The 24,406-nt window shown below is 40.2% G+C and overlaps 1 protein-coding gene and 1 long non-coding RNA gene across 12 annotated transcripts in view; one reads left to right on the top strand and one right to left on the bottom strand.

The window, feature by feature from the left end:
- dennd1a (DENN/MADD domain containing 1A) overlaps window positions 1–24,406 on the bottom strand; it is a 536,086-nt gene that overhangs the window by 120,231 nt on the left and 391,449 nt on the right. The window lies entirely within an intron of this gene.
- Window positions 772–19,819, top strand: LOC138738435 (uncharacterized). The gene is made up of 3 exons (XR_011341546.1): window positions 772–843; window positions 5,242–5,379; window positions 19,692–19,819. It is a non-coding gene; the product is annotated as an uncharacterized lncRNA (long non-coding RNA).

Raw genomic sequence — 24,406 nt, 5'->3', positions numbered from 1 at the left:
CATTATTGAACCGGTGGAACATTCGACACAATGGGTCAGTCCCGTAGTAATTGTGCCCAAACCAAAGGGTGACATAAGACTATGTATTGACATGAGAATGGCCAATGAAGCTATAATTAGAGAACGACACCCTATACCAACAGTGGAGGAAATACTTCAAGAACTAACTACCAGCAAGGTATTCTCAAAAATTGATCTGAAATGGGGCTATCATCAATTAGAGCTGGATCCAGGTTCCCGAGAGCCGTGGCGAGCAGTATTTCCGACGCCGAGAGTGAACAACCGAGAAGCGACGACAATATTGCAGGCAGGCCGAAACAAAACCGGAAAGTGCCCAAACGATACGAAGACTTTGTGCCATAGATTTAATAAGAACTTTGGGACAGTATTTAATCTTATATCATAAAGTGCATGTATGAGTGCTGTAGGAAGTAAATTTTATGTAGTTGAGTTATAGTATTACCATTAGTTACGATGTTTGTATGTTTCAAAGGGATATTGGTAAGTGAAGGTAAAGTTTATTTCTGATTAAAGGAGGGATGTCATGATAATGAATATGTATGAGATGTACCGGAAGTCACGTGGTATGAGAGAGAGATAAGAACACAAGCAGGAGAACAAAGGAAACGGGAAAATAAAGCCACTGAGAAGTTTACCTGATAAAACTTGTGTTTAATGTTTTATTAACTTCACATTTCAGGCCACAAATGTGACAGTCACATGAACAGGAAGTGACATCATCAGTGATGTAATAAGCTTAGATAAAAACCTGTGTTGGATGCAGGTTAATTTCCTGCAATTTCCACAGCATGTCTGCCATTTTGGGAGCTAGTTCACTTGCTGGTAAGTGGGTAGCCATTGGATTACTTAAAGTGGTACATGAGTGGAAAGGAAAAAGTTTGAAAATCACTGGTTTAGATTGCTGAGTAGGTTTATACAGTTTGGCACAACATAGTGAGCCAAATATTGCCAAATACTATGATATTTCATGGTCTATGTTCTAACCATGTTTAAACTTCCAAACATCATTTCTTCTGTTGTACTAAAATGAGCAAAATACATTTAATTTACATTTGTTCTGCTTAGTGTTTGATCATCATGTTGACCAACCTCTCATTGCTGAAACTCTGATTTCAGATTTACAGAATTCACTCAATGGTTATTCTTGCAGTAGCAATGTATTACCATACACATAATTTCATACCTATCAACGTTCAATAGTCAAAGTTTAGATTTGCCAGAGTACATATAACCCCGAGACTATTTTTCCTACGGGCCAGATAGAATTTCTACTTCTGGGTAGTGTGAAAAAAAAAACTATTCAAGAAAAAATACATATACAAAAGAGAAATGTGTCAACAGGAAGGCAGTCCAAAGCTAAGAAATTGGGGCAGGAGAAGCCCGTCGAGCCTGCTCCGCCATTCAATGAGATCTTGGCTGATCTGATGATAGGCTTATTTCTACCTAACTGCCTTTTCCCTATATCCTTTAATTCCTCTACTATAAAAATATCTATCCAACCTAGTCTTAAATATATTTACTGAGGCTGTCTTCACTTCTTCATTGGGTAGTGAATTCCATAGATTCTGGGAAAAGCAGTTCTTCCTCATATCCATCCTAAATCTACTACCCTAAATCTTGAGGATATGTCCCCTAGTCCTGGTCTCCCCTACTAATGGAACCTTCTTGCCAACTTCTCTTATCTATGCCTTTCATAATTTTATAAATTTCTATGATCCCCTCTCATTCTTCTAAATTCCAGCAAGTACAGTCCCAGATAACTCAAACTCTTCTCATAGGCTTACCCCTCATCTCTCAAGTCAACCTGGCGAAACTCCTCTGCACTGCTTCCAAAAACAGTTCATCCTTCCTCAAGTAAGGAGGCCTGAACTGCAGGCAGTACTCCAGATGCCTTACTAGTACCTTATACAGTTACAGCATAACCCCCTGCTCCTTAACTCAATCCCACTAGCAATGAAGGCCATCATTTCATTTGCCTTCTTGATAGCCTCCTATACCTGCAAAACAACCTTTTGCATTTTTATGCACAAGCACTCCCCAAGTCCTTCTGCACGGCAGCACGTTGCAATCACTTTCCATTTAAATAATACTCTGATCTTCCATTTTTTCATTTCTGATTATTAGAAAATAAATATTCAATAATAAATAATGTGCAAAGTTAATGTCATTAAATGAGTCTCTGAGTTTGTTGTTTTGGAGTCCAGTGGTGGATAGGTAGCAATTATTTCTGAACTTGATGGCACAAGCCTTGTGGCACTTATACCCCTTAAATGATGATAGCAGTGAGAACAGAGCAAGTCCTGGGTGGTGTGCATTATATAGTTAGGATAATGTGAACTATTTTGTAACCGCGTGAGAATATACCCTTCTCACTGTAGTAATTGTAGTCCACCACTGTGGGGCGTATGTATGTGTGTGTGCGTGTTTCCTGAGATGGTGGAAGGCATTAGCAAAGTTTCTTTTGTTATTTGAATCTTGCATCTCTAAGTTATTTAAGAAGTCTCCCAAGTAATACAGAGACATAACAATGTGGATCCTGATGATTGCTGTTGTGCTCTGACAGCAGCATTCCATGTAGATGTTAATGGGGAGAGTTCTGCCTGTGATGTACTGGCTTATCTTCCCACAGTTTGCTTTCCTTTCAGTAATTAGTTGAGATCAGCTAACTCAGTGTTTTCTGGATCACTTACAGAAACAGGTCCTTCAGCCTATCTAGTCTGTGCCAAATTATTTATTCCATTTAGTCCTATCGACCTGTACTGAGACCGTAGCCCTCCGTTCCCCTTGCATTCTTGAACCCATTCAATCCTCTCTTAAAATGTTGAAACTGAACCTGCGTCCACCACCTCTTCTGGCAGCTTTTTGCACACTCACGCCACCTTGAGTGAAAAGCGTTCCCCTTAAGATTCCCTTGAACATTATATCTTTCACCCTGATGAGCAAAATAAAAATTGGTTAGGGTAGGATTAATGTAAAATAAATGGGTGCTTGATGGTCAACACAGTCCCAGTGGGCTGAAGGACCTGTTTCCATGCTGTACAACACCTATGATTGTACAACACAGTCCCAGTGGGCTGAAGGACCTGTTTCCATGCTGTACAACACCTATGATTGTACAACACAGTCCCAGTGGGCTGAAGGACCTGTTTCCATGCTGTACAACACCTATGATTGTACAACACAGTCCCAGTGGGCTGAAGGACCTGTTTCCATGCTGAACAACTCCTGACTTCTAATGTTCTTATAAACTCAGTACTCATCAAATTACAGTTGCTAAATTCCTCCATGGGGCAAAATTAGAATATCCTGAAAAGTATTATGGATCCTTGTATAAACTCACATATATTGTACCCACGAAGATGATAGGCAATTAAGACAGTGTCTATGTCTTCCTCCACTTGTCTGCCTTGCGTATGCCTGATGTTAGTGATGGATATCAAAAATTAACCAAGTACAAAAGCATTACAAAACATGGTGACTCAGAGTGATTCCCAGAGAACAGTCACATCCAAGATGAGTTAACAATTACTTGGCTTTAGTTTCACTGTTCCCAATGATCTGGAAACTCACCCTCTTGGTAATCACTCCCCAGCATCCAATATTCTTTACGTATTTTTTTTTAGAAATCTCCCTGCAAGAGCCACAAACCTGAGTCTTCCTGCTGATTAAAGTTTCAAATGAGCAAATAATCACAGCATAATAGTTAAAATAAAAAATGAGCACTGGGTTTAAAATGAGAAGCTGAGTGCAGCCAGTGATGAACATGGTTCACATTTCCTTTAACCACAGTTCTCAAACAAAGCAAGTCACAGGATTTGCAGAAGCAGGCATAATGAAAGGCCAAGGCAGATCTACCTGGGCAAGGTGTATATATTTGCCTGTTGTCCCAGAGAAGAAGCCTCTCTATGGAGAGTAGGAAAGCTCATTAATGAGGCTAATTAGGTGGAAAGGGTTAGAGCCTAGCATCAGCTGCAGCTTATCACAGCTAATGACTAAACTGTGTAATCTCCAGTGTATAACAACAGCTGACATGACTCCTGTGTGACTGACGCTGTGGAGGGTGGTTCAGACACCTGAGCACCCGACCACAAAGTCATTGGAATGACACAAAAAAGTATCTTAACCCCCTCTGTGCTGATGGCAACCTTGGATCATCCATAAATGAAAAAGAGGTGATTTTAATTTTTATTTTTAATTTAGAGATACAGCCTTGTAACAGGCCCTTCTGGCCCATGAGCCTGTGCCACCCAGAATACTTCCATGTAACTAATTAACCTATCAACCGTGTATGTTTTTGGAATGTGGGTGGAAACTGGAGCACCCAGAGGAAACCCAAGCAGACATGGGGAGAATGTACAAACCCCATACAGACAGCACTGAATTCAAACCATGGTCATTAACACTGAATTAGCACTGTATGCTAAACTAAGAATGGTTGATGTGATGTCACAGTGGTCTGATGAGTGAGTAAATCACCTTGGGCACTTGCTTTGCATTGCTAGGATTGTTCAGAGACCAAGGAACTATAAAAGATCTTGGTTTGTTTTATAATACATTGTCACTGCTTGTCCAATCTAAAACAACCATTCACATCTCAATAATGCACAAACAGAAGATGTAATTACTGTTTTATCTTCAGCATACCTTAATCAGAGCAATTTAAATTCTGCAGATGTAATTCTGTGTTTAAAATAACTGAAAGGGTAAAGGGTGTGGAGAGGAGAGAATCTGATTTGACATCAGTGTACATGTTCAGATTTAGTGCAGCAGTCACATTCACACATCTTCTGGCTGGTATAGTGTGCAACCACCCTAAGGATATGGCACCAGACGCTCACAGCTGGTGCAAGTTCCGCTCTATGCCAGGAAATGGCACATCTCTCTCACTCACACACACCAACTCCAAGTTAACAGCTTTGGTGCTAGATCATCTCAGATATTTCTTGTGCTGCGATGGCCACAACAACCTTTCTACAGTTTACAATCTCAAAGCATTTTTCAGATGAGCTTAATTCAGCAAATCAATAAAAATATAAGAGAACAGGGTAAATGTCATCCAAGTAAAGCTACACTAAAATAAATTGCAGCAGGATTGGTGTCACAATAGGCCTTTTTATGGTGAAACCCTACATTATAGCCAGCTCAAGTTAAAAAAAAAAGACAATTTTTACCTTTTCTGGTGATGATCTATAATCCGGATCCTGTGGTGCCTTTATGCAGAGCTGAGTTGGGAGCCGGCTTCCAGAGCTGAGGGAGGTGGGGCGAGTGGTGCAATAGCGTCACCCGCCACCATGATGCCAAACTTTCATGCCGAGAAGGGAAAATGGCCTATGCTGGACAATGGTGACCAAAGAGCAGGTAAGAGCACTAGTGGAGATCCGTACAAGCAGTCTTAGGACTCAGGCAGATCTCCTGCGCAACATAATAGCCTCTATTAACCATATGGGTTTTTTAAATGCACAGTCCTGGGTTTCAGGCTGATGGGGTCATTGAAATGTCATCAGCCTTCTCCTTTGCAGCCACTTTTCAGCCGACATTCATTTTAAGTGTACCCCTCCCTAGGTGGATGGAAGCTGGAGTGAGTTTGAACAGTTCTACCACCTTCGGACCTTTTATGGAGGTGACTGGGAAACTATCTTTAAATTCACTTTTTTCCTCTATTAAAGGGCCTAATATAACAGGAGAGATCCAGTTGTTCCTGTGATGCAGAAAGCAAGTGTGAGGCTTATTTGTAAATCGAAGGGAAGTTCCAACAACATTTTCAAGGAAAACCATCAAAATAAACTTTAGTTACAGTTTGATGATATGTAAATGGGTGTTAAACATTTGACTTTTCACTGTGGAGAATGAGATGAGTCTTCTTGGCAGACCTGCTAGCCTCACACTGAACTTGGCCAGAAGATTCATAGGCAGAGTAAAGGGGTCAGAGGAGCTGGAGATTGCACGTGGGGCCAGCACCGCTGCATTTTTGATCAACCCTACCCACTGCACTCCCTCCATGCCACAAGGCCCACATCAGATATCATGGTCTCCTGTTGCAACACTATCAGCGATCAGGAGTTGGAAAGAACACGCCAAAATTTGGTTTAAATGCCATGAAAAGATGAGGTTATAAATTGAACTTTCAGAGTAGGTGGAATGTTCCTCGGTGACTCCAGGGACACACTTCTGTAACACTTCTTGTAAAGTAAAACGGGTAGATGGAATAGTATGGAAGAGAGTTGGAGCAATCCTGGTTGTTCATTCAAACCTGGCTAGAAATTAATTTTAAATCCAATGATAAACACATTTTACAATAACTTTAACCTTATTTTGATAGATCCTTCAAAACCTGCAGAGGCCTTTAATAAGCCAAGCACATGGAAAGAGGGTACAACTGCAATCAGTGTGATTTTGCTATCAAAAATAAGTCTGAGTTACAACAAACAGTAGCCAGCTGCTAATGTTGTGAAGAGATAGCCACTTTAATTCTCTCATGTGTTCATTAAATAGCCCTGTGCTAATTAAAACTTACAAGGGGATATCTAAGAGCTTCTTATGACCTCAGTCTCTCAGTCTGAGGACAAGTTCGTAGGCCTCACAAAACAAACAGCTTGTTTCTAGCAACAGGATCATTTTGCTGGACTCTGAGATTTATGAATACATTTGTGTTAATCTGGTGGATGTGTGACATATACTTTGCATGTGTGAAACTTATAGGGTCATATGTTCAGAAATGTAAGATCTTCACTAATCACAGGAGTTTTGCAATGAAGTTCTGATGGCGGCTACAGAGAAACTGATGCATTATGAGATCACGAATACAATGAATATAAAGATACAGGATGTACATTATCTCACCAACCAGTCCCAGGTCACAGTCCTAAATGCAGCTGCCTTTCTCACTGCACTTACCCACTACTGAACCAGTGTCAATTCATTGTTGAAAGATATTCTCATTTGAACACGTTCTTGAAATACTTCTGTGGAGCTTAGCTTCTCCACAAAATAAACTGCTGGAGGAACTCAGTGGGTCAAGCAGCAACAGTTGGAGTGGGGGAAGGAATTGTTGACATTTCAGATCAAAACTCTTGATTAAGACAGTGTGTTGAAGGGAGATTGTCTTTGCCATCCCCCTCAGACCAATGGAGGTTAGTACCTTCAAATTCCTGGGAGTGCATATATCGGAGGACTGTGCCTGGAGCCAGCACATTGAGGCATACTAACACCTCTACTTAAGAAGTCTGAGGACATTTGGCATATCATTGAATACAGGCAGTCCCTGGGTTACAAACATCTGACTTGCGGACAACTTGTACTTAGAAATGGACTAAACGCAGCTTCCGGTATAAGGAGTTCACTGTCTGCCATTTTAAGTCAGATCACATTGCTGTTAACACCGTGTTGAGTGTGCCTACTTCAAGAAATTGACTCCAGTACTTTTATAAGCATAGACAAGTAAAATATATATTATATACAGTACTAAGACAAACATTTGACTAACTGACACTAAATAAAAACCATATGTACCTGTTCCAACTTACCTACAAATTTGACTTAAAAACAGACTGAGGAATGGATCTCGTCTACTGCTGTACTATGGAAAGTATTGTGACTGGCTGTACTACAGTTTGATTTGGAAACACACAAGGCTGCAGAAACCCAGCCAAGTCCATCACAGGTCCCAACCATCTGTCCATTGAAGACATTGTCTCAAGAAGGCAGCCAACATCATAAAGGACCCTATTACCCTGATTACAAGCATAAATGTTTGCACTATAATACTGCTGCAAAACACCAAATTACATGAAAATAAATTCTGATTCTTCAGTCCAAGGGAACAGAAGGATCTACTCTGGAACCACCAAAAGATCTAACTGCACTATTGTAGCAAAACTATTTTTTCTTGCACTCTCCTTTATTTATTATCTCTTTTTCTCCATTTTATGGCCTGCTGTGGTCATTTAATTCATACCATTATAGTTGATGTATCTTACATACCTGTTTTGGCCGCAGCAAGTGAGTATCTCAGTACATCTGCACAATCTATTTATGTATATGACAATAAATTCAAAGACACATTGATAACAGCAATTACAGCAGGCCACTGCTGGAGATAGAATGGAACAGCCCATTTCAAGTTGGTGCATAGTGTGCAGAATCCCTGGGAGTTCAAAAGACAAGTGTGGGGCAGTGCCACATTCTCAATGTAGGGTTTGAAGAAGCATTCCATGTATTCTTCAGGCTTGTACAAGTTGTATGCAATGTAGTTACTGGTCTTTGACCATTTGATCAAAATTGCAACAGTTATGAGCCCAGAGGACCTCAAAACCCAGCAGCAAAGAAATTCATCAAGACAAATGGTTAAAAAATTTTATCTTTAAACATGAACACAGGATCAAACTTTAACCTATTACTATTAACTTAACCCCCTTCTAATTCTAAGCGCACATGTATGTAATATGTATATAAGTTCAGAAAAGTTATTTGATTCACAGTCCAATCTCATTCCTCCAAGTTCATTGGTTGCAGGCAATTCTTATACTGTGCACAGAATTTACCATTTATGAATTTCACCAGGCTTTGGTGCTTGGCAGGTAAATGGTTACTGCTCTGGAAGGTTCTTGTTGGTTTTCAGAGAGAGAGATTTGTTGCTCACTGGACACAAACTGATTCCTTCCGATCACCCACGCCAGTGTCTTGATAAGAGACTTTCCCCATCAGGGTTTTCGAGATGATAACCTCTTTCTTTTAGGTCACCACAGTTCCTTTTTGTTTCCATTATTTCACATGAAACATTAGGGAGCCAGTCCTCTCCTCTTGTATGGACCACAAGGGCTTTGACTAGGCTGAACTAAGAACTCACAATCTGTCTTCAAAATGGGGTTTTTCCACAAGCTTGCCAGCTTGTCATGTTCCAGTCCCAGCTGCTGAACTGTAGAACTGAATTCTCTCTCTCACTCAGAGAAAACCACATGACCCTCTTAGAACAGCCAACTGCACTCAGATAGACTGCGGCTCCGGACCTGATCTTCTGAGTTTGTTCATCTGTTGCTTTCCAAAACAATAATCCATTACTCCACAGCATGTCCAATTAACATTTACTTGTGAAATCCTTAAAGGTATCCTTCAAAGTTTTTGCAAAGGCACTCTGAGCCTGGACAGTCTGGCTTGAGCAGAGCTCTGGCATTTTAAATGAGATCTGTTTTGAAGTGTTTGTATGTGACCTACACTAAAAAAAAAACCTGCCCCTATTTATCTCCTTTAAAACATATCTATATACAATACAAAATATAACATAATCTGTCACACAACACATACTTTTAATTTCACATTTTTAATGAAGATGATCTATTTAATTTTAATGCAATTACTATTTGTTATAAAAGCCAGTTGATTTGTCTGTTTTTTAATATGCATTTGTTAGCAAACTAAAAGTTGGTTTCTCAGGTATGGGCCAATACATCTAAAGGACAAGAGCTTAAAAGTATACTTGAAATGTTTTTATAGAATGTTATTGTCAAAAGGAAATCAAAAAAATTGCAGATGTAGGAATCTCAAGCAAATAATGAGATGCTGAAGGGATACAGTGGGTCAGACTTTTAATAAAGGGTCCTGACCCAAAACATTGACTGACCATTTCTCCTCATGGATGCTGCCTGACCCATTGAGTCCTTCCAGCTTCTCACTAATTCTATTAATTGTACATTAAAATTAGCTCCACTGAAAATAATAAACTAACAACATGCTGGCAGGTAAACTCCCAACAGAGATATCTGTTCTACAAACAACAGGGAACCAGTAAGACCAAATGAAACCAATTGTTAACCATTTTTTTCAAAATGCCTCACATTATCAATTTTCTTTTCAACATAACACAAAGGTGCAACCAGTAAGTTAGAAACAAACAAAACTGAATTAAGTCTTCACATGTTCCAAATACTTCCATTTTCCAATTCATCATCCAAAATAGCCAAAGAAAAAAAACAATCAGCATTAATGATACCCTGAGTATAGATAAGGGAACAAACCAGCCACCTGTCTGAACTTATTTTGCCATTCAATCAGATAATGGCTTAACTTAACATTTATCTGTCCTTGATGCATTTTCCTAATAAATATTTCCTTACAAATATCCAGTGAATTTCTCATTTCTACTCTCTTCTTTGGCTTGGCTTCGCAGTCGAAGATTTATGGAGGGGTAATGTCCACGTCTGCTGCAGGCTCGTTTCTGGCTGACAAGTCCGATGCGGGACAGGCAGACACGGTTGCAAGGGAAAATTGGTTGGTTGGGGTTGGGTGTTGGGTTCTTCCTCCTTTGTCTTTTGTCAGTGAGGTGGGCTCTGTGGTCTTCTTCAAAGGAGGTTGCTGCCCGCCGAACTGAGGCGCCAAGATGCACGGTTTGAGGTGATATCAGCCCACTGATGGTGGTCAATGTGGCAGGCACCAAGAGATTTCTTTAGGCAGTCCTTGTACCTCTTCTTTGGTGCACCTCTGTCTCGGTGGCCAGTGGAGAGCTTGCCATATAACACGATCTTGGGAAGGTGATGGTCCTCCATTCTGGAGACATGACCTACCCAGCGCAGATGGATCTTCAGCAGCGTGGATTCGATGCTGTCGGCCTCTGCCATCTCGAGTACTTCGATGTTGGTGATAACGTTACCAGAATTACACATCTGCACATTTGTTTTATTTAATGATAATGTGTTTATTGCCATATACATTGTACAATGTACATATTCACTGAAATTCTTACTTTCTGAAGCTGAACATGTTATTTCAAATAAAAACACAACTGAAGGGAAAAAATGCATAACTGACGTTTTGGGCATAAGCCCTTCATCATCATGTAGAAGGGCTCAAGCCTGAAATCTCGGTTATGTATTTTTGCCTTTGCTATGTAAAGGACACTGTTGGATCTGCTGAGTTTCTCCAGCTTTGTGTTTTTACTTCAACCATGGTGTCTGCAGATTTTCGTGCTTTACTACTTGAAGTACTGAAGATAGGTTGACTGGCCTGGATAGCATGTACATGTACAGTATATCTGCCTTCATATAGACAGACCCTAAAAAGAAAGGCTCTGGAGATTAGGACAGAAGAAGAAGGTGGTCGCAGGAGGTTGAAGAACAGATGTAGGACTTCTTTAAGTCAGCAGATTGAGCAGTTCAAGGACTCAGCTGTGGATCTAAGTTATCACACCAGGGCTGTCAAAGACTATCAAAAGAGCTCTGGATGAGTGTGTTCCCACCAAATCATTCAGGGTTTTCCCCAATCAGAAGCCCTGGGTGACAATAAAATTTGGAACCTGCTGAGAGCTAGATCACAGACATTTAAGTCCTGAGATCCAGATCACTACAGAAGGAACAGGTAAGACCTACGGAAAGCCATCTCCTAGGCGAAGTGAAGTTTCTGGACAAAATTGGAAACAATGAAGGATACCCGACACCTGTTACAGTGCCAGCATCCTGGGTTTGAATCCGGCGCTGTTCTCTCTGTGTTTATGTGGGTTTCCTTCCACTCTTCAAAACACACAGGGGTTGTAGATCAATTGGGTTTAATTGGGTGGAACAGGCTCATGGGACGAAAGAGCCTGTTACTGTACTGTATGCCTAAACAAAAAATAAAAAAATTGTTGCTATAGGAGACGGCAAAGATTCAATTCTAGATGAACTCAATGCCTTCTACGCCTGTTTCAACCTCAACAACCATGAAGAACCTCTACTGTGCACCTCCATGTCCCTTTATGATCCTCTCCTGTCCTTAGCGGAGGATGATGTGAGGGCTGCCTTCAGGAGAGTGAATCTGAGGAAAAAAAATCTGGACTGAACGGAGTAGCCGGCCAAGTATTTAAAAACTTGTGCTGACCAACCTGCTAATACATTCACAGATATCTTCAACATCACACCAGCAGGACATGGTACCCACCTGTTTCAAACAGGCATCGATCATACTGGTGCCCAAGAAGAGTGTGGTAACTTGCTTAAATGACTATCACATCAACACTCACGCCAACAGTGATGAAGTGTTTTGAAAGGCTGGGGTTGAAGCATATCAGCTACTGTCTGAGTAGTGATATGGATCTGTTCCTATTGTAGCAGCAGGTCTACAGCAGATGCCATCTCACTGGCTCTACACAAAGCCCTGGAACACTTGGACAGTAAAGATGCATACATCAGGATGCTTTTCATTGACAATGGTTCAGCATTTAACACCATCATCTCCTCTAAACTTATCAGCAAACCAAGACCTGGGACTCAATACTCTGCTGTATAACTGGATCTTGGATTTCCAGACCACAATCAGTGAAGATTGGTAAGAATATCTCCTCCACAATCTCCAACAGTTCTGGAGCACCACAGGGCTGTGTTCTTAGCCCTTTTCTCTACTTGCTATACACCTATGAATGTGTGGCTCGATTTGACAACAACACTATCTACAAATTCACTGACAATACCACAGTAGTGGACTGTATAAAAATGGATGATGAGTCAGTATACAGGAAAGAGAGTGAAAACTGAGCTGAATGGTGCACCAACAAGAAGATCCCATTCAATGTCACCAAAACCAAGGAGTTGATTATTGACCAGAAGAGAAAACTGGGGGAATCAGAGGTGGAGGGGGTGAGCAAATATAAATTCTTGGGAGTAATCATCTCGGAGGATCTTTTCTGGACCCAACACACTAATGTCATCGTAAAGAAAGCACGTCAGCACCTCTACTTCCTCAGGAGTTTGTGGAAGTTTTGTATGACATCAGAAACCCAGGCAACTTCTACATATGTGTGGTTATAAAAGTGTGGAGACTGGCTGCATCATGGTCTGGTATGGGGACACCAATACCTCTGAGCGCAAAGCTCTGTAAAAGGTAGTGGACACAACCTAGGACATCACAGTCAAAACTCTCCCCACACTGAGAACATCTACAGGGAACGCTGCTGCCATTGGAGAGAAGCAGCAATCATTAAGGGATCCACACTCCCCACACTGAGAACATCTACAGGGACCATTGCCATTGGAGAGAACCAGGAATCATTAAGAGATCCACACTCCCCACTGAGAACATCTACAGAGAATGCTGCCATTGGAGAGAAGCAGCAATCATTAAGAGATCCACACTCCCCACTGAGAACATCTACAGAGAATGCTGCCATTGGAGAGAACCAGCAATCATTAAGGGATCCACACTGAGAACATCTACAGGAAACACTGCCATTGGAGAGAAGCAGCAATCATTAAGGGATCCCCACTCCCCACTGAGAACATCTACAGGGAACACCGCCATTGGAGAGAACCAGCAATCATTAAGGGATCCACACTGAGAACATCTACAGGGAACACTGCCATTGGAGAGAACCAGCAATCATTAAGGGATCCACACTCCCCACACTGAGAACATCTACAGGGAACACTGCCATTGGAGAGAAGCAGCAATCATTAAGGGATCCACACTGAGAACATCTACAGGAAACACTGCCATTGGAGAGACCCAGCAATCATTAAGGGATCCACACTGAGAACATCTACAGGGAATACTGCCATTGGAGAGAAGCAGCAATCATTAAGGGATCCACACTGAGAACATCTACTGGGAACACTGCCATTGGAGAGAACCAGCAATCATTAAGGGATCCACACCATCCAGCACCCGCTCTGTTCTTGCTGCTGCCATCAGGAGAGAGGTCTAGGTGCCACAAGACTCGCCCCACCAGGTTCAAGGATATCTGCTCCCTCTCCACCACAAACTCAATCAAGGACTCATTTAACAACACTAACTTTTGTACCTTATTTGTTTTCTCTCTGTATAGCAAATCAGTTTGTTTACATTTGAGTACAGTTTTTTTTATGCACTCCAAATGAGTGGCCATTCTGCCTGGCCTGCAGGAAAAAGAATTTCAGGATTGGATGTGATGTCATGTACAGTAGGTACTTTGACAATAAATCTGAAATCTGATAGTTCATAAACAAAGTTTTTCACTGTATGTCTGTATATGTGACAATAAACTAAATTCAATTTATTTCTCTTATTTTCTCACATCAGAGGAGGGGATCATTCAACCCTCTGACTTCATGGGAATATTCTGAGAGCTGCCTCAAGTCTCACTATCCTGTTTGTTTCCCTGTAACCTATTCTTTCTCAGCTTCCACCCAATTCTCCTGTCTGAACTTGGAGTAATTCACAGTAACCATTAGCCTCTCCAATATCAGAAGAAACTAGAGCATCAGGAAGACACCTACAGATAGAGATGGGAGGTGAGGAAATTAAACAAATGTCTGCCTTCATGGAGAAAGACAAAAATCTTCTCAAAAAACTGAGGTCTTACAAAAATGAGGGATTGAAAGAGTATTAAAAGTGAAGAAAATATAATGCGGGGGAAGACCGTGAGATTGAAAGCCAATAAATCCTCACTGCATGTCACAGCTTTGAAAAACTGGTTATGGATTCTGCAAACGTTCCTCTTGGTTGAAACAGACAAATGTACATTTAAACTAAGTATTGAGAGACCTACCTACCTGTTGGGCAGGATCAGTGGGAGGGAACATGCTGAAATCATAATGGACTAAGAATGAGTTACGGGGTGGCGGGGGGCAGGTGGTTGGCAGGCTGAGACTGGCAGAATACTGTAGAGTTCCATGCTTGGGACCCAACTATTCACAATCCATATCAGCAATTTGACTGAGGCTTCGACTGTGCTGACTAGGTGGAATTGTGAAGAAAGCCAGGAAGTATTTGTTTAATTTCCTAACCTCCCATTATAAATGTTCCCATCTATATCTGTAAACCTTGTAGGTTTTCTCCCATAATCCCAAAAATGAATGGCTACTGCAAATTGCTTCAATTGTAGGTGGGCGGAGGATATAAAGAGGCTGAGCCAAGTGAGTGGGCTAGAACATGACAGGTGGAACATTATGTGGAAAAATGTGAAGTTATCTAATTTGTTGCACAAAACAGAAAAGCAGAATATATTTTAAATGTTGATAGATTGGAAAATGTTGATATTTAGAGTTCTTGGTGCCCTCAACACAAGTCATAGACAGCTTAGCCAAAGATGCAGCAAGAATGTACTTATGAACAAGAAGATGGATGTTTTACTGCAATTATATAGAGCTTTGGTGAGAATGAAGCATAGATATAGATATCTATATATCTATATATATATATATATATATATATATATATAAACCCTCCATCCTAGGATCCAGCCTGAAGCAGCTTTGTTTCACTCCCTCTATGACAATTTTATCCTATCCTGGGAAATTGAATTAAAACTGTGTGTATGTGTATATATATATATATATATATATAGGATGGAGGGTTTATCATACGAGGAATAAATGGGTCAGCTTGGCTTGGATACTCTAGAGCAGTGGTTCTCAACCATGCACTACCTCAAGTATTCCTTTACTCACCATGGCCCACATAAAACAAACCTATGCACTACCGGTGGGGTTTGTCGGGGTGGGTGACTGGCAAGCTTGTGCTCTTTCCCAGACCATCTAATGGTGAAAGATATTCAAATTTACAACTTTGTTTTACATAATACTTGTTTATTACATTGGTAACATTTATCTTTACTGCAGACCTGCGAACCACAGGTTGCAAAATCCTGCTCTTGAGTTTAGAAAAGTGAAAGACCCCACTTAAACTTTCAAAACTCTTACAGTGCTTGATAGATTGGATATGTGGAGAGAGCTGCCCTTGGCTGAGAAGACCAGAGCCAACCATTGCATAGTAAGAGGATGGCCATTTAAAATATCCTGGAAGGCTATGGAAGCTTAGATTTATTATATATATATATATTAAAATCCCTAGATATTAGAGGAATCAAAGAATACAGGGCTAGTGCAGGAAACTGAATCTGAGAATGATCTTGATGAATCGTGTGGTAGATACCACAAGGATTTAGTCCTAATTCTTGTTATATTAATATAACAATACCAGTAATCTGTATTGCTATTGAGCCTTTTACACAGTACAGTATTCACAGAAAAATAATCAAATAATTTTAAAGAAAAATCAAGTCCAACACTGAGATGTGAGGATGTATATCTTGCACACATTGCAACCCATTTCTAGGACCGAGAAATAGTCACACCATTACTTTACAAGTCTGACTCCAGTTTCCAACTTCACTGCTCATTACCTCCAACTGCTGGAGATGAGTAGTGAGCCTTTCTGCAGAAATGTCATGTTTCCACATTCATGGAAAAGCCATGAAGATGACAGTCCAACAAAGAGGCCAGTCACTGTCTGACATCTTTAAAAATGCTTTTTTTAAAAAGATATATACAGTTTCGCAAATTCAGCATGGTTGGAATGAATATTAAATCACTATAAAACCTCGAGTGTTTATTTTAAATGTTATTTGCAAATATACTTACGGCCTCCTGAAAACCATTGTGGCATTTTAATGAAAAGTTAATAAATTAAGCATTTCTAAAATTGTTAAGAACTTGCTGGGTGACGTTTGTAGCTTCATGGCAAAATTGTGTTTCCTTATAAGTTGCATCAAGATAAGGACATCCACATAGTCTCAGAATTAGTTAACCAAACTACTCCAGTGACTTTCTCCCTCTGTCCTGATGTTGGACTTGGACAGAATTCCATGACAGAATACAAACTTTTCCAAGGAATTTGTTCACTGAAGCAGCATTGGACCTTGGAAAATAGAACTAGAAGCAAACAATTCAACCTCTTGTCCTTGCTCCACCATTCAATCAAATCATGGTTGACCTTTTATCCTTGCTTCACTTTCCTGCACTAATGTCCTGAGATTCCCCTAATATTTGTTAATTTGATTTAGAGATACAACACTGTAACAGGCTCTTCAGGCCCATGAGCCTGCAAGGCCCAAATATGCCTATGTGAGCAATTAACAAATTAATCCCATACATCTTTGGAACATGGGTAAGAACTGGAGCACCCGGAGGAAATCCACACAGTCAGAGGGAGAACATACAATCTCCTTAAAGACAGTGCCAGATTTGAACACTTGTGCTTAATAGCATTGTGCTAATTGCTAGGCTAACTGAGCCACCCATCAAAATGTGCCTTGAATAAGCTCAGTAATTGAATTTACACAGCTCTCTCAGGTGGCAAATTCCAGTATTTTCACAGGCTGGTGTCCTGAATTGTTGACACCATATTTTGAGACTGTGTCCCCTGGTTCTTGACACGAATGCCAGGGGTAACAAAACTCTTCCCCCACCCTGTAAAGACTGTAAGAAATTTGTGCCCATCATTGAGATCTCTTCATATTCTTCCAAACTCAAGACAGTAATTACCATTCTGGTGAGAAAGTCATAACCCAGCAATCAATCAGTTCAATCAAGACCTGGCACTGCAAAAGAAATCAAAAAGTTGCAGGTGTTGGAATAAAAACAGAATTTGTTGAGGGAAGGATGATTAGTTCTTTTAAAAAATATATTTATAAAATATTTCAAGTTTATTAATTATTTTGATAACTATGCATCCGTAGACATTCAGAAGTAATTTTAAAAAGTGAGTGTTGAAAGCTGACAAAGGTAGGGGCTTGGGTTTGTCAGTTGTCAAAAGTTGTCAGCTGTATCAGGACCTCACACAGGATTCTGCCACCATATGCATCACCCTTCATACAGGCTTTGAAGATACGCATAAGGTAACTTCTGACATTATTCTATGATAAGCAATGGTGGCTCACTCATGACAACTTGCCGGCCTTCATACTTTGTAATGTCTGAGAGCTTGGAAGAAAAAAGCAGCTCTCAATCGAAAAATATTAGTTCTATTAACACATCAAAAAAACATTTTCTTAATAAATTGCATTGTTAAGTAATATTTTGTTGTGTGTTTTTGGACATATTAGTAAATTGCAAGGGTCATGACACTTGAGTCTCAAAAAGCACAATTACAATGAAGTGCATGTTCTCATTTTGTGCTATCTATTTCTAAGACTGTGAAGCTATGATGTTTGGGTATAATACAGAAAGGCAGTTAAGCAGCTTGGGAACTGGGAATTCCAACAGTGACAGGGAAGGAGATTGAACGGTAGACTGATGTGGGCAATTCTAGATGGTTGTAGCATGGAATAGAGTTGAGAAATCAAATCAAGTTAAAATGTTGAACAGTTCTTTCTGAACAGAGTGGGAATCAGTGGGTAACATCACAGGATTTTTTTTCCCCAAAAATGTTGTATTTGTTTTGCCCTATGCTTGATAGCAAGCAATTTATCAATCCCATTAACTAATTTTAACTGTACTTCGACTGCTGTGATTCAGTTACCAAACATCTTTGTGGTGGAGAGCCATAAGACATTCCAGAGGAGGGTGGTATCAACAGCAGTGAGAATTCTAACTATTCACAACATCCTCTAGCTTGTCGCTGTTCCTCACTCAAATGACTGGTAGAAAAAGACTAACATACATTATTACTGCCAAAAGCTTGTAGCACAAATCACTTCAACTGTAAATAGGCCATAGGAAGCCAGTTTCTCAAAAGGATGAAGATTTCAAAGTACCTAGAAGACTGAACACAAAGAAATAATTAATATTTTTGACATTACAAATCAGTTCAACTAATCTCTTCAACCAGGTAAACTCAACAGATGCTAATTTAAAAAAAAAGTTGAAGAATCATCCTGGAACAGGAGCTGAATGAGCTCCATTTTCATAATTGGAAAATAACTTGCATAATAAGTGTGACAAAATTAGTTATTTCAGATAGCTGCACACAGGATGTAAAATAACTATGAAGCAGTCAATTGATCTGTACTATCTGATGTACAAACACTTTAGTAAGACAGAACTGAATTTTCAAGCAAATGCAGCAGATATTGGAAATCTGTAGTGATATCAAAGAAATCTATAAATATTCAGGTCAGGTAACACTTGAGGAAAGTGGAGTTACTTTTCAGGTCACTATACTTTCATCAATTGCAATGAAAGGTCAACACAACATTTGAACTAATTCCCTTTACTTCATGCTGGCTGACCTAATAAATGTTTCAACCATCCTTGTTTTCATTTCATAGTATCATTTTCTATACATACATCTAGAAGTCAGTATTGGTCAACCCATAGTCTCCAGATGACTGGTGGTCGATGGGTTTGTTTTCAGTTGTCCGTGGCGATGTATTGAAGATAAATGTTACTGATATAAGAACCAAGGGATGTGTAAAACAGGGTTGTAAATCCAAGGTTTAGCCTGAAGTGTCGACTATCTATGGCCTTCAAAGGTTGTTGCCTGACCCACTGGGTACCTCCAGCATTTTGTGTATATCTCCAGTTTCCCAGCATCTGCAGTCTCTTTTGCTTTTCTCACTATCCACACCCAATTAAAATAACCAGAAATGCACGTTGATAACAAATTGAATATATGCAACCATCAGGGCTACCTCTATAACCAATGCATTCTGGAAAGAGTAAATATAACAGGGTGAGAAACAGAGAGAGGAACTGAGCAAATGAAATCAAATTAGGTATAAAAAGCAAAATTAAGAGAAGGAAGATTAGAAAGAATAACAGAAAAAAACATTTGGAAGAAAATGTGTAGTTTTTAATTATCTAATTTACAACCTGTAGGAATGAGTCTTTACAGTTCCAAGCGAAGTCTTTCTCATCATCCAAAGTCAAGTCATATTGCATAAATGTAAATCTGTCTTCAAATGGCACCTGGTTCATGAAACTAGTCCCAACGTTTTACTCCCATTTGCACAGGCTAACAGAGAAGTGGAACACATTGCCAGCAGTTGGTAATGATCAAAGGGGCTTCAGAAGACGATCCCATCATCCTAGGAGACAACATTGCAAATAAGAACGCATTCCTTCTTCAACATAAATTGCTTCCCTGTATTTTAAAACATGAGCCCTATGGACTCCAAACTTGAAAGCAATATATTTCCAATCTCTGTTATCATCTTGTAGATATCAAGCAATTTGTCTAATCAATTTTGGGAAATCTCTCAAGGTCTGCGCACATTCACCGTGAGTTAAGAAAACATTGTTCACTTCCTATCCTCTACCCAAAATGTAGCCATGTTGAACCACTGTCTAAAGAAAAACTTACAAGTAACATTTACAAAAAGGCTGAAAGGATGAAGGTATCTCACATTTATAATCATATTCTTAAAAAAGAGCATCAGTGCTTTACTAGAACAAGGATCTAATGAAGAGGGTAATCAAAATTTGAAATGGCGAATGACTCAGAGCCTAAGGTACCCAAAAATTTCAAGTTGCACTTTCTTTCATAAAACACCCCATAAATTTACATCTAATCTTTTTATTTGAATATTTTATTTATAATTTTTCACACAGGGGTGTACATTCATATACCGCGTCCCGCCAATGATGGCAGTTCACAATCTCGTATACATGTATATGTACTCCTTTTCTCTATGACTGTATATACAAGCCCACGTCATTACCCACCCCCTATAAAACTAAACGATTCATTCATACTACAATGTCAATAGCAATAATAGACATTAAGGAAATGAATAAGAGTACAAATAATCATAAAAAAGAAATGAAAAAAAGAAACAGGGACTATCACGGGCTCAACGGACGGCTTCCAGGTCGGTGCTCATTCTTGACTTTCCTTGATCGGGATCAGTGCGGGAGAGAGGGAGCCGCAGCAGGGAATGGTAGAACAATCACTTCCATGCACCTATGTAGTGCATGTATGGCTGCCAAATCTTCCAAAAGATGCTGTACTTGTTTCTCAGATTGTAAGTTATTTTCTCCAGGGGAACCCAACTTTGCATTTCCTCATTCCATCGCTCGATACTAAGAATAGAGTCGGACTTCCAAGTCACCGCAATGCACTTCCTGGCCACTGCCAATGCGATTAATACAAATTGGATTTGAAATTTGGACAGCTTCATTGTAAATGTACATCTAATCTTATCTAAACCTTAGCATGAAAGCTAGAGTGTAGATTTTTTTTTTCTCAATGTCCAAATCACTAGTCTAACCAACAAAATTTAGAAGGAAATGACCTGCTGAGGCTAAAATTCCTCATTACAAAGAACATTTTCATCAGTGAATCATGGAAATTGAGAACATTCCAGCATTTGTGGTAGAAGTTCTTATAACCAAGAAATTGGATAATCATACTTGTCCATTCAGCCTTGGGTGAAGTTTTTGTCTCTAGAACTTGGAGTGATGATTAACAAGATTAATTCCTGAGAAGCCACTTCACAAGCTTGTTCTGGAGCTCATGAGAATGAGAGGTGAACTTCGTGAGGCCAACAGGATTCTGAGGGTAATTCACAGGGTAACAGTAGTTTCCATTTGATGATGGGCTCAGAACTGTATGCATAAACAGAGTTGGCTACTTAGGACTAAGAGATGGAGAAATTATTCAGAGGGCTATAAACTTTCCCTACCTTGGTGGAGTAGGAATGTACAGTCATTGAATATGTTGATGGGTGAGATCAATAGATCTTGGAGAAAGATTATGGTGACTGGGTGGGAAAGTGAACTGACAATACAGAATCAGCTATGATCTTACATGCACTGATCACGTGATGTAATTGATGTATTGTCACGCCAGCCACAGGTAGTTGTTAGTTCATGCCTTGAATAAGGATAGTTTGACTAAGTGCCTGGATGCATCTTCAGTGTAGAAGCTTAAACAACACTCACGGGCACAGTTCTGAAGTATAGCCCCTTCTGCTATGCCCCGTACTTCTAGTTTCACCTATGGAAGGAAATAAGGAAGAGCTGACCAATTTGAGACCGAGGAACAGCCCAAAGATTGGATTTGGTTGAGAACTGTTCACATGAAACTGCAGTTGTCACTGCTCAGATTACACACCTAATTTACTGCTCATAGACAGGAAGGAAAACAGAATCGATGTATGATCCTGTGATCACCACAGAAAAGTACCTTAAAGAACATTTATGTGCAATTTAGCAATAAACATGTACTGTGAAGAGAATGGAGTGGAATCATAGCTGCAAAATATATTGCTAAATCTCTGTGAGGTGCTGTTCTGGGGTGGCCCCGCAATTCCCTTATTAGAATATATATGTCTGCCTTCCAAGGGAATTATTATAGCAAATGACAGGCTGTAAGAAAAATGAAATGAACAAGTTCTTGTTACTGAGGAACTTCTGTCTTTGGGGTCATTTTATATCAATCTGTTTAGAAACTATATGGATAAATACTGCAGTTAAGGCTACAATGATAAATAAAGTTCAGGACTGAGTAGTAATAACGTGTAAATAGGCAAGGAAATAATATTGCAGCTTACATATATCAGAACATTGAAGTAAGTTCATCTTTAATTGTTAGAAATTATCCAAATGATGCAGAACAGATGTAGGAACTGGCAACGCTAGTCATTATTTATTTTGCACCATTCCCTTCTGCACCACCTGGTCTGAAATTAAGACTCAAATTCAAGCATCCCCCGAGTATCTTCATTATAATATTAACTCCTAAATCCAAGCTGGACCTCACCTGTGTAACCACAGATGGACTCTGAAGAAATCCTGACTAATCACCTGTGTAATTCAAGCAAATTACCGTCATTCTCATCACAAACCTTATTAACACAGAGCACTGTTCAGGTGTCTTATCGCATTAACAAACTGCCACAGTGAAATAAAATGATGTAGTTCTTACTTTTCTAACAGAACACTTGAGTTCTATGAAGATCATCCATGGAGTAAAATACTGTTTACATAATTAAAAACAGACAAATTCTCTAAGACATTTTGGCCATTTTTGTGGAAATTAGTTAAATATCCTTTTTAATTCCCAATTTAAAATAAGATCTGAATGATCTCTGTCAGCAACCTTTCAATTATTGAATACAAATACATTATTTTATGAGGTTTTTTCTTTAATTTCTGTCTTTTTCAAACCTGTTAATTTTGGCAATTCATAATCTAATTTTAAGCTACAGTTTTTCTTTACTGGAAAGGTCTGTGAATGACAACATTAGTCCTGAAGAAATATTGATGATGAATGTTGTCATTAACAGACTCATTCAAATATCTCACTTTAAATTGGCAATAGCCATGAGCTTGGTGCCAACTGGCAGAAGAGGTAGGAATGGGAGAAAAAGGTTTTAATTCAGGGGGCATTGGAGAGAAAAAGAACTGTTTAATTGGGAAGAGATTCATCTGGAAGTTAGAAGATTAAGAAGCTGCAGGGGGGAACTTCTGTACCTGCAGGAGTGTACCGCCAGCCTACTGCAGAGGGCAACCTCTGTACCTGCAGGAGTGTAAGGGGAACAGGACTACACCTAGCCGGCTGTCAATCAGTCGACTGGAATGGATTAAGCCCCACCTGGTTGGGTGTCAATCACCCTCCGGGATATAAGCCTGCGCCGGCCTCCGAAGTCTCTCTCAGAGTTACTGCAGGTACAGCCAGCCTGACTCTGTGGAAGTCTTTGTTGATTAAAGTCTGTTGTACAGTCTTTAGCACACCACAATTTAATCCACAAATGGATTTTTTCTCCATGGCTACCAACGAGACCCCTCATGAACGTCTGTTCTCATTCCCCAGGAAGTCGGCGACTGGAATGTCGCTCCCAGCATGGCTCACGGGACAGGACTACACCTGGCCGTCTGTCAATCAGTCAACCTGAATGGATCAAGCCCCACCCGGTCGCGTGTCAATTACTCTCTAGGATATAAGCCTGTGCCAGCCTCCGAAGTCTCTCTCAGCCAGCCTGGCTCTGTGGAAGTCTTTGTGGATTCAAGCCTGTTGTACAGTCTTTACCTTGTGTGTTTCTGATTGTGTCTAACAGCGCACCACACATATATTTTGAAAGATAGAGGCAAGATAAAAGCAGAAAAATTGTTTCCCCTAATAGGTGAAACTAGAAGTATGGGGCATAGCACCAAGATTTGGGGGAGTAGATTTAAAGCAGAGATGAAGAGGAACTGCTTCTCATAGAGAGATTCAAGATTCCTTTATTATCATGTAATAAAAACATTGTAATATTACATGAAATGCCATAAGTCAGACAGATTCACCATCAGCAGAAATTGGCAAGCACCTCTTGCAGTCAGAGAAGCAAAAGAATGTCTCCCCAGAGTCACCAAGTGTCCATGGATTCACTTCCAGTGCTCCCACAGCCTCTGCACCCACACAGGCTCCAATCCAAACCACTGGCAACCTGAGCTCCAGATCCGAACCTCCGACACAATTAGGAAACCTTCAGCACCCTCTCAAATCCCAGTTCCCAGACCTGATACCACTTCAGCCATTATCAAGCCAGTCGCCAGCAGTCTGCGGCCTGGTGAGAATCCTTTGACTGCAGTCTCCAGCAGCCCATGCCCTGCATTGGTTCCTCCCTTGAGCTGCCAACAGCCCGTCTGTGTGCTCCTCAGCTGCAGAGCCCCACCCTAGTCCACCGCCGTGGTCACCATCATGTAGTCGTCTCGTCTGCTTCTCCTTCTCAAATGGGGTTTGG

The sequence above is a fragment of the Narcine bancroftii genome, chromosome 1 (assembly GCF_036971445.1).
Source record: "Narcine bancroftii isolate sNarBan1 chromosome 1, sNarBan1.hap1, whole genome shotgun sequence".
Classification (NCBI taxonomy): Eukaryota; Metazoa; Chordata; class Chondrichthyes; order Torpediniformes; family Narcinidae; genus Narcine; species Narcine bancroftii.
This window is presented reverse-complemented; position numbering and strand designations above follow the sequence as displayed.